Source organism: Grus americana, chromosome 12, assembly GCF_028858705.1.
Source record: "Grus americana isolate bGruAme1 chromosome 12, bGruAme1.mat, whole genome shotgun sequence".
In the NCBI taxonomy this organism is placed as follows: Eukaryota; Metazoa; Chordata; class Aves; order Gruiformes; family Gruidae; genus Grus; species Grus americana.
The window spans coordinates 11,731,652-11,748,914 of NC_072863.1; the positions used below are offsets into that span (position 1 = coordinate 11,731,652).

Genomic DNA, 17,263 nt, shown 5'->3' on the forward strand with positions numbered 1-17,263 from the left:
TGGCACAGGCCACAACAGCCAGGGCTGTTGCAGAGACAGCTGTTGGTACCAGTGGTGCCGAAGCCCTGGGAACAGGCAGACATGCTCCAACCATGGGGCACCAGTAGCTTGGTGCTACCCATGCTGGAGCACACAGCCAGGAGCACCCTGTGCCCCCTTCACGGATGGGTGCCGCAGTGATTGCCTGCAACAACACTGAAGCTGGGGCTTCAAAGCAGTGCTGCAGCAGAACGGTGGCTGTTACCATGCCAATTAAGTCAGCACACTGAACTACCAAACTGGGAGAGCAGCCATGCTACTGGAGATGGACCCACACCAGGGTGCCCCAGCGGGCTGCTTTCCCCCGTGGGCTCCTGCAGCAGCATGGCACAGTCCAAGGAGCTCAGCTGTTCCTGGCTGATGCCCTCGCCAAGCACCAGGCACTCCTTGGTGCATGCAGCCCCCAGAGCCTGCTCCTCACCCCACCGCAGCCCCTGGAGCCCACTCCCCACCCCACCGCAGCCCTGCACCGTCACAGCCCAGCTCCAGCCAGCAGCTGTTTACAGACACAAGTGCCAGCTCGTCCCCGCCTCTCCGGCAGCTGTGTGGCAATAGCCACGCTGGAAGGAGGCAGACAGCACGTTAGCAAATGCAAGGGAAAGTTCAGCATTGGGGGGGTTAGCACAGCAGCAGGTCCTCAGCAAGCAGCCAGAGAGCGGGAAGCTGTAGGCTCAGCTGCACACCAGTGCTGAAAGGCACAAGGAGAGGGCACTGTCTGGGCAAGCAATGACCAGAGGAGCCATCAGAGCAGTTCCTTCTTTAACAATAATAATAATAAAAAAGACTATAGAGAAAAAGAAGAAAAAGATGGGGTTTTGTTTGCTGCTCAAGTGCGGCGTGAACTCCTTGCTGCAGGACAACATGGATACCAGCAGCTCACACAGGGGCATGGATGAGTATGGAGGGCTGCTAAGCAGAGGGAAGCACCCTGCCCAGGGCTCTGCCCAGAACAGAGGCAGTGCTAACCTTCCCCTGCTGTTAGCACCTGCCTCCACCCTGAAATGGGCCACAGGCTCAGCCTCCCTTGGGCCTGACCCAGAACCACTCTTGCCCTCAAGGCAGTCTTGTGCCCAGCGAGGCTCTCGCACACCAGAATGCACATCCCAGCCCGCCCTGGTGCAAACCAGCTTTTCTCTCCTCCATCCTTCCCTTGTAGACATGGGGAAACTGAGGTACGGGAAGGTGGAAGATGTCACACAGCTCACTGGCTGTCATGAGAGAAGAGAGAGATGTGAATGTTTTCAAATTGCTCTTCCCCAAAAGCAAGCCACATCTCTCTACCAGTCCTGCTGCCAACCAGGAGGAAAACTCATCCCAGCCAAATTGCTCTAGAGCAGGGAAATGAGGAAAAAAAACACCAGACAAGCCCCAAGCCAGAAGCCAAGTGCGTTCATCTCTGTTCTATCAGCTCAATCAGCCACAATCTGTGACAGCAACTGCCACGATATGGGGCTAACACCGAGAACATCGCCACCCGGGACAGTGCCAAGGTGACCTAGGGGGCAGTGGCAGAGCTCCCTGCCCTGTGCTCCACTTTCTTTGCGCAGCCTTGTGCTGCCTAGGGGCCTGGGGATGGGGAAAGCCATCTCAGGTGAGAGCAGTGCTCAGCAGCACGGAGCTGATTCAGATCATGTGAGCCCCTCAAACCCAATTCCTCCTCCCATGCATCATGGCACGTACCTCCTGGAGATACACCATCTGGGGGCCACCGAGGCTGCAACAGGGAGATGATGCCGTGGGATGGCCAGGGAGGGGACACCCCATCACCATCCTGGTGCCTGCAAAAGGCCACATGCATGTCTCCAGCTGCCCCTGCTGCCCGGGCTCTCACAGGAGGATGGGGTAGAGCCCTGCTCCAGCACCTCCATGCTACCGGCAGCTTCTGGGCACCCAGATCCCAGGAAGCTAGCTGCACATCCCTCCTGGCACGCCGTGGGAAACACAGAGCCGCCTGGCACTAGGGTGTTAGAAAGTGCTGGGGATGAGACGGCAGGCCTCCTGCCTCCTCACAATCACCTTGCTCCAGCTAGCACGTCCCCGCGGGAAGCCAGCTTAACTCCCGCAAACTGGCAGCACCCCAGTCGGAGCACGAGACGGACGGGTCCCCCTGCCGCCGTGCCCCACAGCACCCCAGCAGGCACCCCTCGCCCCCCGGGGCAAGGGCTCACCTGGTTCCGCCGCCGTCGCTCCCTCTGTAACCCCCTGAAGCCTCAGGCGGGCGGTGCGGCGCGGCGGGCGGGCAGGGCAGGACACCCGCAGCCCCCCGCCGCTGCCGCCCCCATGGCCCGCCGCTGCCGCCGCCCTCAGCGCTCAGCCGGGGCCCGACGCCTCTGCTGCCTCCGCTCCGCAGCGCCCGCCCCCGCCATGCCGGCCCGGCCCGGTGCTCCCCGTTCCACCCGGCCGGCCGGCGGCGGCGGGCGCTTTGAGCGGCTCTGCGGGGCGAGGGCGGGCGGTGTCGCGGGGCGGGGCGCGGGGCGGGCGGAGGCGGGCGGACCCCTTCTGGGGAGCCGGCGGGCATGGCCCTTCTTTGCCTTCCGGACGCGCCTGGACGGTCGCTTCGGTGGGTGCCGAAGGACCGGGACTCCATCAGCGGTCACCGGAGCAGCCCCTCACCCACCTCCTCACGCCTCCGCGGCGTGCGCTCCTGCCCGCCGCCAGCCCCATCCCCAGCCGAAGCATCTCTCCGGTCCCTCCTGCTGGGTCTCCCCCCTCCAGCCCCGCACCACTGGAGACAGCCCAGGCAGGCCTGCAGGCAGAGCAGCTGGCAGTCACCGCAAACCTCCGCTCTGCTCCCTTTCCCCTTCCAAGTAGCCCGGGTGCCTTTCCCACCGCTGCTAGGTGCTGAGCCAGCCTGCCCAAGCACCCACCCGTCTGCAGCGGCGAAGGCTCCTTCCCCGAGCACCAGCCCGTTTCAGGGCCATGGCCGTGCCTGCCCTGCTCCCTCTGCAAGCCCCTCTGCCTGTGGCACTTTTCCTTGAATGCCATTTGCCATTTTGTCATCCACTCACTCAACATCATGAGACCCTTCTGCAGTACTCCGTTAGATATTTTTTTTTAATTACCTGTAAACATTATGTATGATGTGCAAACATTGACACCTTACTCTTCATCCTCTTTTCCAAATGCATGGGATTGTCTGCTTACCCATCCATAGGTAACTCCATGGTAACCTCCCTCCCAATCTGGAGAAAAAAAAAATCAACAAAAGCTCTTAAGGAAACTATGTCATCAATGCATAAAAGGAGGTTTGTGTGCATTTCTTATTAAAAGATTGGGAAATGAGGGCTGCCAGGGAAGTTACCATGGATTTGAGGAATTCAAGTACACTGTTAGCTGGCTAACATCCTCAAGAAATAATAGATTAACATATTATATATTAATATAATAGATTAATAGATTTGCAAGATATGAATTCCTCCTTTGAAAATCTCACTTCGATTATATTATTTTCCAAATCTCCCTTTTCTATTCTTTTTCAGAGCTTCATGCAACTTATTTGCTCTGCACACAAGTTGGACTTGTCTGTAGTTTCCTGGCTCTAAGCGTTTACAAAAATTGCAGTCACACTTGCTGCCTCCCATTTGTATACCAGTGCTCATCTCAGCAGCAGGGTACCTGGCCCCGTTCGTAGCTCAGTAGCTCCATGCTACTTCCTTCAGATCCCTTAGGGAAATCCTGCCTGATCCCAGCAATCCCTTGCTCTCCATTATTTCATCAGTATTTTCCAAAAGCTATTTTGACATTTCAGTTTGAGAGAGTTCTTCAGATTTATCTGCCATAGGAAAGGGCACAGTATGTGAATTTTCCAATATCCTCCATGGCAGATACTAATGTAAAGAAATTAATTTCAGTTTTATGCAATGCCCTTATCTCAGAGCTTTTTGCAGCCGCAGAAACCCAACAAGCCAGCACAGCACTGACTGCCTTCCTTCTAATGACGTTGGCATAGTCTTCATTAAACGTTTTTATGCCTTCAGCATGTCCCACTTAAAACTTATCTCATCCTAGCGGTTTACACTTACCTCACCCAAATTTATGTCCTCTCCTATTTTCCTTGTTTGAACACAACATGCACCTTCTGAAGGCTGTCTGTTGACATCTAATTGTCTCCTTTACACAGTTATTTTAAACCTGTTGATAGTTTTTGGCCCTTTACAGGTACAGCTATGAAAAAAATATTTCCAGAATGAAGATTGAGAAGAAGATATAACAAAGCTCAAATGTTTTTCTAGATTTTAATGTCAGTATTTATTCCATAAAAACCCATGTCCTCTCTCTACCTGCCTGTACATGAAGACATCCCTCACAAAGGATAAGCTGTTCATTGCAGAGTATTAGGATTTGTTTATTTGCACCCACCTGCTTATATACACCTGTCACTTTTTCTTTCTTTCAGTTTGGATGCTGGTATAGATCCTGCTTAAAAGCAGGAGCTAAGTGCCTCAGAGCAACAGTATCATCTGTGAGAATTTTACTCTTTCAGCTGCTGCTTTGGCCGAGTTTCCTTATTTTTGCACAGCTTGTTTTCCAGAAGGCTGTTCTGCAGTTGGTGTTAGGTGAGAGTTGGGAAGTGGTGGGAAACTGCAACACATGCAACTTACTCCCTGTCCTGCACACTGCTTGGGAATGAAACACAAAGTTCTTTCTCTTCCTTGGGTACCTGAATAGCTGCTCTGGGAATATTCTCTGCCCTCTTCAAATTTTTTAAGGCTCATTGCCAGGTACAGTTAATTCAGAGACCCTCCTTTGGCATCTCCTAATCTCACAATGTGACCACCACATACATTATCCATTTCTTTGCCCATGCTTCCCATGGATGCTGTGGGCTCACCGGCAGTGCTAGTACAGTGCCCACACTGCATGTCCCCAGCTCCTTGCTGCAGGAGGAGATAAAGACCACTGGGTTCACACTGCAACACTTGCCATTCTTCCACACTTCTGCTCGGTGCTGGATTAGCCTCTCATTAATTAGCTGCTTTATTGCCCTCCTCCCAGGGACTCTCACTGATGAGGGGTTTCACCATGGAGTGCAATACTGGAGGAACATCAGATGAGACTCTGCTGAGGCTTTTGATGGTCAGAAAGAATGGCAGAATGGAGGTAAGACCAAGATGACAAATGTGCACCACAGAGCTCATGGAAAGCAAGAAGCAAACTTCAAGGGGGCTCTTGTTCTCCAAACAAACTGCATACCTGCAGGCATGGCTACCCCAGCAGTAGAGGCTTGGGTAAAGGAAGATGACACCAGCATGTGACAGAGGTATCATGGAGCCAATGTGCACAGCCACTGATCAAACCAGTGATTCTCGTGGTACCAATTGCTGTTGTAGGAACACCTGCCCTGGTACAACTCTCACTGCCCCAGGAGCAGCACACAGAGGAGATCAGATGAGGATGGAAGGTGAGGAGCACAGCAAGTGTCACACTCATGTAAGGGGGACAGATGAAAAAGGGATCTGCACATACCTGGGTTTTCTCTCTTCTACAAGAAAAACAGAGCAGGCCCCTCCTACTCTGTCCCTTGTTCCAAGCCAGAGAGAGTAGGAGAAATCATGACTACCTGATGGCTGTTTGGTAGCTGTCGTGAAACAAGCCTGGCAGTTGTCAAGCCAGATCCTTGTTGCCTGGCTATAGCTGCACTGTCACGACATGGCAGAACTCTGGCATGTGTCCCAGCCTCAGCCCTACCTGCTCAAGGCTGAAGAGTCCTCAGACTCCAAACCAAACAAAGAGCTTCTTACCCAGGCAGGAAATGAGCTCAGCCAGGCACAAGCCCTCTCAGTGGGATTTGGGGATCAGTATTCAACCCCAGCAGCACTGGGAGCTGCAGCAGGAAGGGAGTGTGCATCTGCTCCCGGCTCAGCGGGAAAGTCAGAGCGTTGTTGGGGTGATGGTTCAGAGTCCCTCTTGCCGGGTGTTGAGGGAAGCCTGCTGTGGAGTAAACATCCCATTAAGCCAAGAAAAAATAAAATGAGCTTGCAGAGCCCAGTGGGGTGGGAAGCAAACAGCTCTGTTAGAGCTTGAGAGCAAGTAGTTTACATAAGCAACAGGCTCACCAGCTGAGAGGAGAGCAGCAGCATAAGGGAGCAGAGCTAGGAGAAGGGGGAGACCATTGCCTTTTCCAAAGGGTTTGTCACCAGCGGGCAGGGCACACTAGCACCTGCAATTATTTCAGGGGACTATGGAGATGCTCCTTTGCGTGGGATGCCAAGGAGAGCGGCAAGCCCCGGTCAGCCCAGAACTGGCAATTTCAAAGCTGCAGCTGTGAGGAAGCTTCTCCCTTCTCCTTCCCTCTGTCCAAAGTCACTGACAGGCAGTGAGGACATGAAGCTTTCAAGCCACAAGGTCCACAGCTTTCACAGCCAAGGAACCTGAGGCACACACAGAGCCAGGCTGAAGGTACTTGGACAGGCACCCTGCACAAGCTGAGGACTAGGAGTCCCCAGGGTGACATAGTGACTTCTGAAGAGTCACGGGGATGTTTGGTAGCAGCATCCTGCTACCCTGCTCACAGGAGTAAGATGCCCAGTCCAGGCCTGGGAAGGAAAGTTCAACAGTGGCCATGGCATAGGGACCACCAGCCTCCAGGTCATTGTTTTCCTGCCTCTCTCAGATTTGTCTCTGCACATGCCCAAAGCCCATCTTCCACTACATGTTCCTCAGCCCAGCCTCTTCCTCTTCAGTCCCCAAAGGCCTCAATTAAACATGCAATTAGAAATGCATTCCAATTACAGCAAAACAACCCTTCAAGCTGGAAAAAAAAGAGCGTTCTTCACACAGCAATTTAGCTAGATGAGTGCAAGTTTGCATGCTCACTGGAGCTCACTGAAGGCAAAGTCCAATGTTTTCAGCAGAAGATGGGTGATTTTGTCTGTAAAGAGTTATTGTCTTGTTTGGCAGAACTGCAGTCCAGCCAGGGGCTGACTCCTGCCCTAGGAGCTGTACGTGCTCCTGCCCCAGGCCTCACGTGCTTCCTTATGGGGAAGCATCTATAGCAGCCCAGCCACTGCCACACAGGTGCCTCAAGGCTGCCTTTACATGGGACACAGCTTTGGGTGCAAGGCAATGGGCACTCACTTCTGGCAATCACAGCAAGGTGGAGGTTTTTGGCTGGGTCTATAAAGTAGTTTTCAGCTCAGTGCTATTGCTATAGGTGTGCTAGGGAGCCTTTCTGGTCCAGACAGATTGGGACAGCCCTGGATTCACATCTCACACTCCTCCCAGGACAGGGATGCTCTGTACCAGGGATGCTGCAGTTGCTCACATTTGGGCCAAATGAACAGAGGAGAAAGACAGGGGTTTGACAGGTACCGATGATGGCCATTCCCCTGTGGATTTGTCTCTCAGACCTGAAATCAGCCTCCCTTGAAGATGTCAGCCTGAAGTGAAGCTTTTTTGGGAGGGGACACTCAAAGTCTCCCATCTGGTGTTATTAAGGAGTCATTAATCTTACACAGCAGATTTTTTTCCCCACCATGAAGGGCAGGATGTGGGGTTTCTGTCTTCCACTCAGTTGCTGATTTTCAAGAAACCTGTCAGATATCATCTTTGGGATCTCAGATTTAACCCGGTATCTGGTTTCACCCCAAAGCTGAGGGCAGGCCAGGGGGCCAAGCATGGACAGTCAGCATAGACACCCAGGGAAGCCAGGCTGAGAGAGCATGAACCACCAATGCCAGGAGCACTCAGCCCAAAGCCCCAGCGCAGAGCAAGCTGCTCAGCTGGGGCTCCAAGCCCAGCCCCTGCAGGGATGCAGCACCCAGGGAACAGCACCTCCTTGGTGCTGCCATGGGTGCTGACCCAACAGGAGGCCCCAGCAGGATCAGGCTGGGTGCAGGAGAGGCGATGAATACTGGCCATCTGCTCCCTCCTGCAGCAGCAATTAAAGAGTAGAGAAACGCCAGAGCCAGCCGGGGAGACAGCAGCTCTCCAGCTCCTCACCTGACTAAATTGGTCTGTCTGCACAGAGCTGCTGGGGCTGCCAGTCATCTCACCCAGCCCCTTCCAAAAGCCAGCGGCAATGGGGAATGGTGCTGGGAAGATAAATGCCTTTGCTAATTGGACCTGTTACCATGGATTTTGTTGTTGTTGTTGTTTTCCTTCCAGACTGTGGTAGGAGCTTGCTGGGATTATGAGGGATCTGCCAGGTGCTCTTACCCATGCTGGGATGCAAGACCTGGAGGACAAGGCCTTAAAGTATCTTAAAGAGCAAATTCCTTTGACCATGCCTTTCCCCATGCCACCTACAGGGAACAAAGATCATTCCCTCAGCAAGGCTCGCTGCGGGCCAGGTGCTCCCTTGGCAGGGAGGGCCAGTGGCCTCTGTCCCCTCTGTGTCACATAGGGCTTGGACCTCATGGTATTACTGATCCTGCTACAAGGAGCTACAGGGGCTTCTCCCCTCCTCACTCCTCCTGCTCTTTCTCCCTGACATTCAGCTAGTGGTAAAACAGAAGAGGCTGGATCTCAAGGAGAGAATAAATAGCTTTGATTTGGCTGTGGAAAGGAGATGGAGGCATTTACTAGAGAGCATCTGACAGCTTGGGGAGAGCAGACAGAGCTGGCTCTGGAGGAGCTGTGGTAATTAGAGTCTGTGTTTGCACTCACTCTTTCATTTAGCACCAGAGGTTGCCATACTCAAAAGCAGCCCTGTCACTACTAGATTACAGGGCCGAACAGTTCACACCCCATCTTGCTGAGACGCTGCTGCCCCAGCATCTCAACACCACTGCCTGCTGGGAGACATGCTGGCAGTGCCCAGCCTCCAGCTCTGCCCCTTCCCCACTGCACCCCAGCACAGCCCCAGGGTACCCTGCGCCCCAGCTGTGCTACCCCCCCAGCACCTGCTGCGAGTCAGACAAGGAGCAATGCAGCACAGAGCTGAATTACCACAGCACGCACACTACTCATTCAGCAGCGATTTACCTCCATGATGGCAGGCTTGATTCATTACCCTTCTCCTCGTGCCCTGTTACTGGCAGAGCTGGCAGTCAAATTACACCTTCCGCTCCACACCCCCGCATTCCCTTACCATTTTCTGGCCAAACTTCACTGCCTGGTGTTATTTTTAGCTCTCGGAAACTCTGATCTTTTTCTTAATGGGACACGTGTGCTACAAAACGTGCATAGGCAGATTGCTCCAGCCGCAGCCTTGAGTGGGGAGCTGCTGGGCAGTTGTCCATCTCTCCAGGCATGGGGAGGTAACAGCAGGTCCTACTGCAGCAAGCACCCCTGGGCAGGGACCGGGATGGCATCGCTTTGCCCCTGTGGCTCCCTTTACACAGGGCTATGGCCCCAGCTAGGTTTCCATGCTGCTGGCTGTGTCCAACACGTTCCTACTGCATCAGTTACCTGTCGTTGGATCCAGAGAGGTCAAACTGCTTTGGTCCCTCACAGAGGCTGGGGAGGTCATGTGCAGCAGGGAGGTGCTACAGGGGCACTTCGGTGGTGTCTCAGAAACCCCCTGAGGCATAATCAGACTGAGGTACATCCCCCAGCCCACCCTGCTTATTTATGATGCTAATGTATAACTGCTGGAGCAGCCACTTGCCAGCCACCAGGCTCTCCTCTCCAGGGGTGGGGGAACTGCTGCAGTTCCTCCATTTCCAGGCCCTGACTTCTACCCAGGTAAATCAGGCATACAGGAGGATTTGGGCTTCTTACACCTGGGGCTGCTGGATTGATCCAACATGCCCCAGACCAGAGCACCTCCCTGGAAGGTGCCAGTGCCAGAGAGCAGAAAGGAAGAGGCAAGTCAGTCTATTGAAGTACCTAAACTAGGAGGTGGAAGTCTAATTTTAGGTACCTGGCGTTGTGCTTCAGAGTGATGAATTAAGTGCTGCAAGGGCTTGGGTGTACATTGCTCCTTTCCTAATGCTGTGGGAGAGAGCCTGGGGCTGGGGCAGAACCTCACTGAGATCAGCCCTTGCTGTCAGCCTGGCCCATTGCAGGGGCACTGGAGCTGCTCAGACATGCTGTATCAGAGCAGGGACCCCATAAACCCTAACCAGCTACTTTACAGCCTGCTTTGTGACTGAGCCCTGATGTAACTCAGCAACAGGGGAAACCAAGGGCTATAACCACCCAGCACATACTCTCCATTGAGCACCTCCCTGGGGCTGGAGACACCTTCAGATGAGCTGTACCACCATGCCCCTGCAGCAGAGCCAGGCATGCTTTGTTAATGCTAATGAATTAAGTCTCCCATCACCCAGCGAGGAGAGGAAAGCTGAGCTGCTGTTGCACTGGGAATGAAGCTGGCACACAGAGGTACTGAGGTCAGGGAGACAGTGGGAGCAGAGACCTCCACCACCCTCTGCATCCTAGCTGGGGACAGCTACTGCTCCCACTCCACACCACCTGCGGGAGGACAGACCCTTCACGTGTTTTACCTTGCTTCATGATCCCCAGGAAGCAGATTTGCTGCCCATAATGTAGCCAAATCCCAGACCTCTGCTGCTGGATGAGACCTCCACCCTGACCTGTCCCACAGGAGAATCTCAGGGCCACTTGCAGCCACCTCAGGCAGCACAAGGAGCTTGAAACCATCTTGTGGCTTGGCAGAAAGATAAATGGAGAGCAAAGCACTGTGCTGGCAGATTGCTGCTCAGCAATTGCCCCTCGGAGGATACCTTCTCTGCAGCTCTGCTAGCCTGCTGCTCTTGTTCAAGATTTTCTAATCATCATAATACAGTGAAACCTTATTTACTGCCCTCATCCCAGCTTTCTAAAGTGGCCATGGGCATAGAGCAGACCACTTTCCTTCTGTACTAACAAGACCACCTCAATGGCTTTTCTGCCACAGCACAAATCAAACTTAAATAAACATGGGTACTGGTTGCAGGCTGTAAGTGGTGGCCAGGCCAGAGCTGGGAAAGAGGAGGACAGGTGTGGCCAGGAGTCTGGCTGGCACCCGCAGGCAAAGGTCTGGCCCTAAGCAAGGGACAGCCAGCTCAGCAGGGTGGCCACAGGCTTCAGCTGCTGCTGGGGAGTGATGGCACGTTCATCCATGTTTTAAATGGTCCCATGGTTCAGCTGGGACTGAAGGGCAGCCGCTGACAGACACCAGCAGAGATGGGGGGGCACTGCCCCATGCTGAGCACACACAGACTCATCATACACGAGCTCACTGCTGGCCATTGCTTTGGGGAAGCCTCGGGCACAGCACTGTGTCCATGCCAGGCAGCCCTGGGATGTACACCGTGTCCCAGGGACATGTCAGGGCAGAGTGGGCTCCCTGGGGCCAGGCAAAGCTGTCCAGGCAGGACATCACCCCTAGGCAGATGCCAGGAGGGTGGAGAACCGGACAGGCAGTGCTGCCTGTACCCAGCCCCAAAGGCTTTCTCCCAAAATAGGACTCAATGAAACCTCCTTTTCTGGAAGGTGCAAGTAGATCTGTGGCTTCAGAAAAGGCAGAGGTAAAGGCAGGGAGCCCCATTCTCCCAGCCATGCTGTGGTCCCACACGGGGCCATGATGATGAGACAGGAGAGTGGAGGATCAAAGAGGCACTGAATCATTGGCAGGCATCGCGAGGCAGGCACACGCATGTCACACCACAGTGTGAGGATGGGAGCTCATCCTGTCAGAGCTGTCCACCAGGGCAGAAACACTGAGTTTTGCAAGAGCATCTCAAGGCTGCTGATTTCCTCCAAGGAGCTTCTTGGCCCAAATCTCTTCAGTGTTAGAAATGCAAGAGCATTTTCCTAATCAGCCAGCTCCATCAGCACAGGGGACGCCAGCTCCCTGTCAGTTTGGTATGACGCAGTCTCTCAATTACTGTGCACTAACCAAGGCTCCACCAAGAGCCTCATTAGGAGAGAAAATTCCTGCTAAGAGTCAGGGAAGAAATATTGGTCCAGAGAAACACTGGTGCCCCCATCTGAGCTAGGTTGCTGTGGCCACAGAAAGAGCACCTCTGGCTCAGCCTTTTGGGTATGGGGCAAAACTGCTCCTGAGTGGATTAGCAAATTGGTGCTCAGAGGGCAGAGACACCCCTCTCCCCAACCCCACAGGAGGGGACCCCTAGCCCAACCCTGTCTCAGCCCGTCACCATCCCTGCCAGGGTTATTGATTTGTCAAGGCTCATCCCTGAGATGCAGGATGCGCATGGTTAAGCCATCCTCTGTGGGTTGCCATGGCAATGTGAAGCACTGCCACCTCCCCATCCCCGTCCCTGCTGTGGAACAGCAGGGTGCCCAGGCAGCAGGTTTCCCTTGGGGCAGGTCTGGGGCTCGATGTGTCTCCTGTCACACAGGTCTGTGGTGCATCCCACATTCTCCATCCCAGCAGCGCAGCCACAAGCGAGGGCTCAGCACTGGCTGGCCTCACTCCCAGTTCAGAGAGCCACTGGAGCTGGAGAGGTGGGGGAAGGAGGTGCTGGGGTGAGCTAAGTGGTTTCTCTCCATTTCCTTTCCTTTCCGTGCTTTTCTCTTCCCCTTTCTTGCCTTTCACAGCCTTTTGACTGGACTAGCTCTGCTCCCATCAGATGTGCATCAGTGTTGTCAGGACGCGAGCAGGCTTTGCAGAGCTGCGGATGGGCCCCAGGAAGACAAAATGCTCTCACACACCAGAAACCAATTTCTATTTGAGCTGAGACAGGAGGAAGTGAGAGGCAAGCCATTGGCTGGAAAAGAGAGCTTCTGGGCTGCTGCCGGCCTGCCCATGCTTTCTCCCTCCAGACCGTTAACAAGGATTTCCTCCAGCAGTCCCCCCTCCTTGTGTGCCCCAAAATGCAGATGCATCTTGGCTCGATGTGATCAGAGGAATGGATCTCATCCTCTGTATTTCATGGATGGTTTAAAGAGTGCCTGACTTGCAGAGCTGCATGCAGCTGCCCTGGAAGGGGTGGCCTAATGCCACAGGGCTGGAGATGCACTGGCAAAGCAGGGAGTGCAGACTCTCTTTCCTTCCCCAGCCAGAGGCGGGGGCAACATGCAGCCTGAGGTGACATCCCCTTCCTCAGCCCTGGGCTGTAGTAACATGGTGTACCACCTGCCCATGGGAGGGTGACACTGGGCTCCTGAGGGTGATGAATTATTCAGCGTAGCTGCTGCCCAGTTGCCTTGCTTTGCATGAGCCGCACTTCACGTATGCCTCAGCTATAGCCATTGATGTACTCAGCAGCTTTACATTGGGGAAATGGGAAAAGCGCTTTGATGGGTGGATGGAGCTGATGTGGATCACTCCCATAATGCCAGAGGAGCAGATGCTGCCAGCATACACCTGGTTCACCCCCAGTGCCCAGCTTGGTGTGGTCATAGAAGGTGTGTGTGCAAGAAGCTGGGCTGTCCAGCCTGGGGCAGTGCTGTGTGGGATGGCACCGGTGCAACCAGGGAGCCCTCCTGCCCAAAGCTTCCTTGTCTCAGTTTTACCTTCCCCTGCCCTCAGCCTTTTCCCCATCTGTGCTACCCTGGTTGGAGGCAACCATAAGCGCAGTGGACACATGCCTGCTCCATGTTTCCTTATCCCTGGAGCCTCTCTGCTCCCTCCCCTGCCCCACACATCTCTTTGGTTTCTTTGGGCTGCATTGGTCCTGGGAGATGCTCTGCTGGGATGCCCATTCATTGCCACTCCAGGTGTTCAAATGCATGTGTGTCCTCCCCGCCTTTGGATGTGTCTTTGCCCTCATGGTGGATACTGATGCTCCTGTGTGCTTCCCACATAGCTGTGGGCAGCAGGGCCTGTAAGCTTGGCTCCTGTGCCTGCTGAGCATCCTGCTTGCACCAGAGCAGCTGCCGAGGCCCTGCATAAACGGCCAGGCTGCCATCGCCCTGCAGAAGCTGTACCATGCTGCTGTCTAAAAACAAAATGGCCAAAAAGGTTTTGGCTCTGCAGCACGCTCCCAAGGCTGTGTGAGAAATGCTTTCATGATAGCTGAAGATTCAATGCAAACGGGGCACTGAAGGCCAAAGGCTCTTGTAGCACAAAAAAGGCATTTTCTGAAGAAAGAGGTGATTCATACCAACAGAGATGGCCGTTTATTTAGGAAAGCTTAAAACCTCAGAAATCTCTCACTCCTATTGCATCTAACAGGCCTATATATAAGCTCTGCTATAACTTGCCTGTCCGGGGAAAATAGCACATTTACAACATGTCTCTCTAATGTTGGTGTCTAAACAATGACAAATCCATAGCCAGAGAAAGTGTGGTGGTGAAATTTAATATGATTCAGCCAGACCTCAACTTGCAGTCAGCATGGAAGGGTGCAGGAGCCAGCATGGTACAGCTCCTGATGTGGGCAGCACAGCCACAGCCCTGGCAAGCAAATTCTCCCCAAGTGAAACCAGAGGCTGCCTGTCGCCTTCCTTATTTTAATTGATGTTGTAATGAATTAAACATGTTTTCATATAAAAAAATGAAAGATCAAGGATCAGCAGTAATAAATCCTCCACACTTATTTTCCATATTAAGCTGGTGTATACACAGGGCAAGCGTGATAATTAGAGTCCTGTGGTGATTTATTTGGAGGGAGGAAGTGAAGGCATCCAGATATTGGCATTTTCAGTCTTGGCGCACATTCGTGCCCCAGTTCCCTGCCTACATTATAAATCCCTCCATGGTGGAGACCCTGCAGGGGTGGGAGTGCTGCTGGCAGCAGGACATATGTATCTGGTATGTGCAATGAGCCTCTGGTTCCAGATGCTCTCATGACTCAAAGGGCACCAACATGAATCAAAGGGCAGCAGGCTGAAAGGAAGGATGTTTCTGGGATGTATCTGGGTCAGAAGTGGCCTTTGCCTGTCCCAGGAGGACTATAGCTGTGTTCCCGGGGGCTGGTGGGAGTAACATCACCCAGAAAGGCCCCTTCACTGACAACAGGGAAGGGGGCTGGCTTGGGCCGACCTCAGGAGACCTTGAGCTCATGCAGGCAGCTCTTGGACAGGGGAGTCATTAGTGTTCCTGGGGTTTTGCCTCTCTGCCCCTTGCTCAAGCATTCCCCACTTTTGGTGCAGGGACTTCCACCCCGCCATCCTCAGCAGCATCCCCAGCCCCAGGAGCGGAGCATTTTCCTGGGCCATTTCCCAGGCTCAGTGGGGCTAGCAGTAGGCATCTGCATTTCAGACATGCACTGCAGAGAGGAAGCCATGGTTACACACATATTTCTATTCCCAGCAGTCATTTTCAGAGTTGTTATAACTTTTTCCTCTCTTTTCACCTTTTTGGATAGGAGGTGGCAGTTTTCTCAGCATGGGTGTGAATCTTTGTGGGCAGTTCATACCTTTTTGAAGGCTGGAGGGGACTTCTCTTATTGGGGAAATGTGACTGCAGGCTTTCCTCCCCAGCCGTTCCTGCCCAGCAGCAGCAGGCAGTGGGGCTGTGAAATGTGACAGGTATTCCTTGGGCGGCGGGTGGGCTTTTGGGCAGTCTGTTGAAAACCTGCAGATTCCCCAGCAGCTGGGTGAGGCTGTGGGCTTGAAAACATATGAAGGGGGAAGGGACCTTCAGCTGGGCTTGCAAATATCTGGAAGCATCATGCCAATGATTCCATGGCTCAGGAGCTGCCCCATCCCTTGGCAGCCAGAAACCACATGTGAGCAGCTTTGTAGATGCCTTTGAATTTTCCTCAGGAGGTACAAGCCCCTCCGGAAATTCACCCTGCACATGTACAGACTTCACTTTATCTTTTTCCTTACCCTAAGCAGTAATCCACAGACGCCTCGGGTCTGTGGATCACAGCAGATCTGAAGAAAGTGGAGGCTTTTGCCTCCTCTTAACATGGGAAGAAGAGGAACATCAGTAGCTGTTCAAAAGCTGTAAAAGCACAAGGTCCATCAGTTCATGCAGTGGAAAGTGTGGGGTTTGCGGGAAGCACGTGGTTCGCACTACTGCAGGTCCCAAGCAGGGAAGTACATGTGTACTGATATGTCACTGATAACAGGTCCCGAAAGTCCAGGGGATCCCACACCTCATGTTTCAGGGCTTGTGGCAGTCTCTAATGCATAGAGGTCAAGACCAGAGCACAGGTCACTGCAGCACAGATGCTGCCCAGGCTGGCTTTGCCCTGCCAGGGCAGGCAGTGGAGTGCCAACCTTGCCACCTCAGCCCTGCTCCTGCATAGCAGCGACCCTGTGCCCACACCAGCGCTGCAGCCCTGTCTCCTCCTGCAGCAAAACTACTTGCATTGTGCTCTTGCAATCAACATTATAAATGCCCTGGGCTGGTGCAGGCTGTTGCTACCCCAGATGAATCAGCACGGGGCTACTGCTGTCCCGATCCCACCAGCACAAAATGCTATGGGTTCTCACTGTCTCACCACATGTCTCTCAATGTTTGTTTTTTCCTTCAGACCTCAGCCTCCGAAATCACAGGACTGCACAAGGGACTGAATTTTTAATGTATTCATTAAGGGTTAAATTTCAAGATCTCATAAACACCCAGGGAAGCTTGAGGATACATACCTAGAAGCAGAGGATAAGAATCCAAAGGCTGGTATTTAAAAATGAAAGTATTGGGGGTTTCAAGTCAATGCTATTGTATTTAAAAGCCTGATTCTTGAAGGACCACTGCTTGCCACAAAACCACTCTGTGCTTGGTGTCAGTGCTGGCACGTGGTGTGAAACCCTGGCAGGGGTGCAGATGCCCCACTGCAGTGAGGGCACAAGCTGCTGTAAGCACTGTGGTGTCCAAATCTTTCCAGTGGAGGGCTGGGGCAGGGGGTTACAGCTTTCCTCGGCACGGCACTGAGGAATAGTAACTTGGCATAATTCCTGCCAAGGGTGAATCACTGCAAATGTTCATGGGGAAAGGCAAAATTTGGACCAAATGTTCTCAAGGCTCCTTGAGACCCCACATGGGAAATTTAGAGCAACCCATCCTTTTATGAAGGGGGAAGTCCAGTCCTGAACCATGTTGCTGGAGCACCTGGAGCTGGATGGTGCTAGGTCCTAAGTTAACTCAAAACAAGAGATTGTTCCCTTCCTTAAAGCAGTGGCAGCCATAAAGAAGGTCCAGAGGATCCTCGCTTTTTGGACAGTGCCTGCACAGCTCCCTGTGGCAATATCCTGGCTGCTGCTTAGAGGAGGGAGATGCTTTCCCTGCCCTTGGAGGGTGGAGCTGGGAGAAACCTCCCATGGTTGTCCAGTGGAAGAGACTACATTTCTTCCAGATTTAAAAATTCTCAATAATTCCCATGACTCCAGGAGCTGGGGCTTACTTCAGCCACTTGATATCACAAGACTGATGCTTCCAGAGCTGGCAAAGGTCTTAAATGTTCTGCCATTAAAT

General features: G+C 53.3%; 1 protein-coding gene across 16 annotated transcripts in view; it reads right to left on the reverse strand.

Moving 5' to 3' along the window:
• Positions 1–2,482, reverse strand: part of FRMPD3 (FERM and PDZ domain containing 3) — a 69,064-nt gene extending 66,582 nt beyond the window's left edge. For 5 of the 16 annotated variants that reach the window (XM_054839798.1, XM_054839794.1, XM_054839799.1 and 2 more), the window contains exon 1: positions 2,208–2,346. The gene's annotated coding sequence lies outside the window, so the exon portion shown is untranslated. Of the gene's footprint in view, positions 1–1,719; positions 1,818–2,207 lie in introns of all 16 variants that reach the window. The other 11 variants (XM_054839807.1, XM_054839797.1, XM_054839792.1 and 8 more) reach the window with 6 other exon arrangements.
• Positions 2,483–17,263: the final 14,781 nt, after the last annotated feature.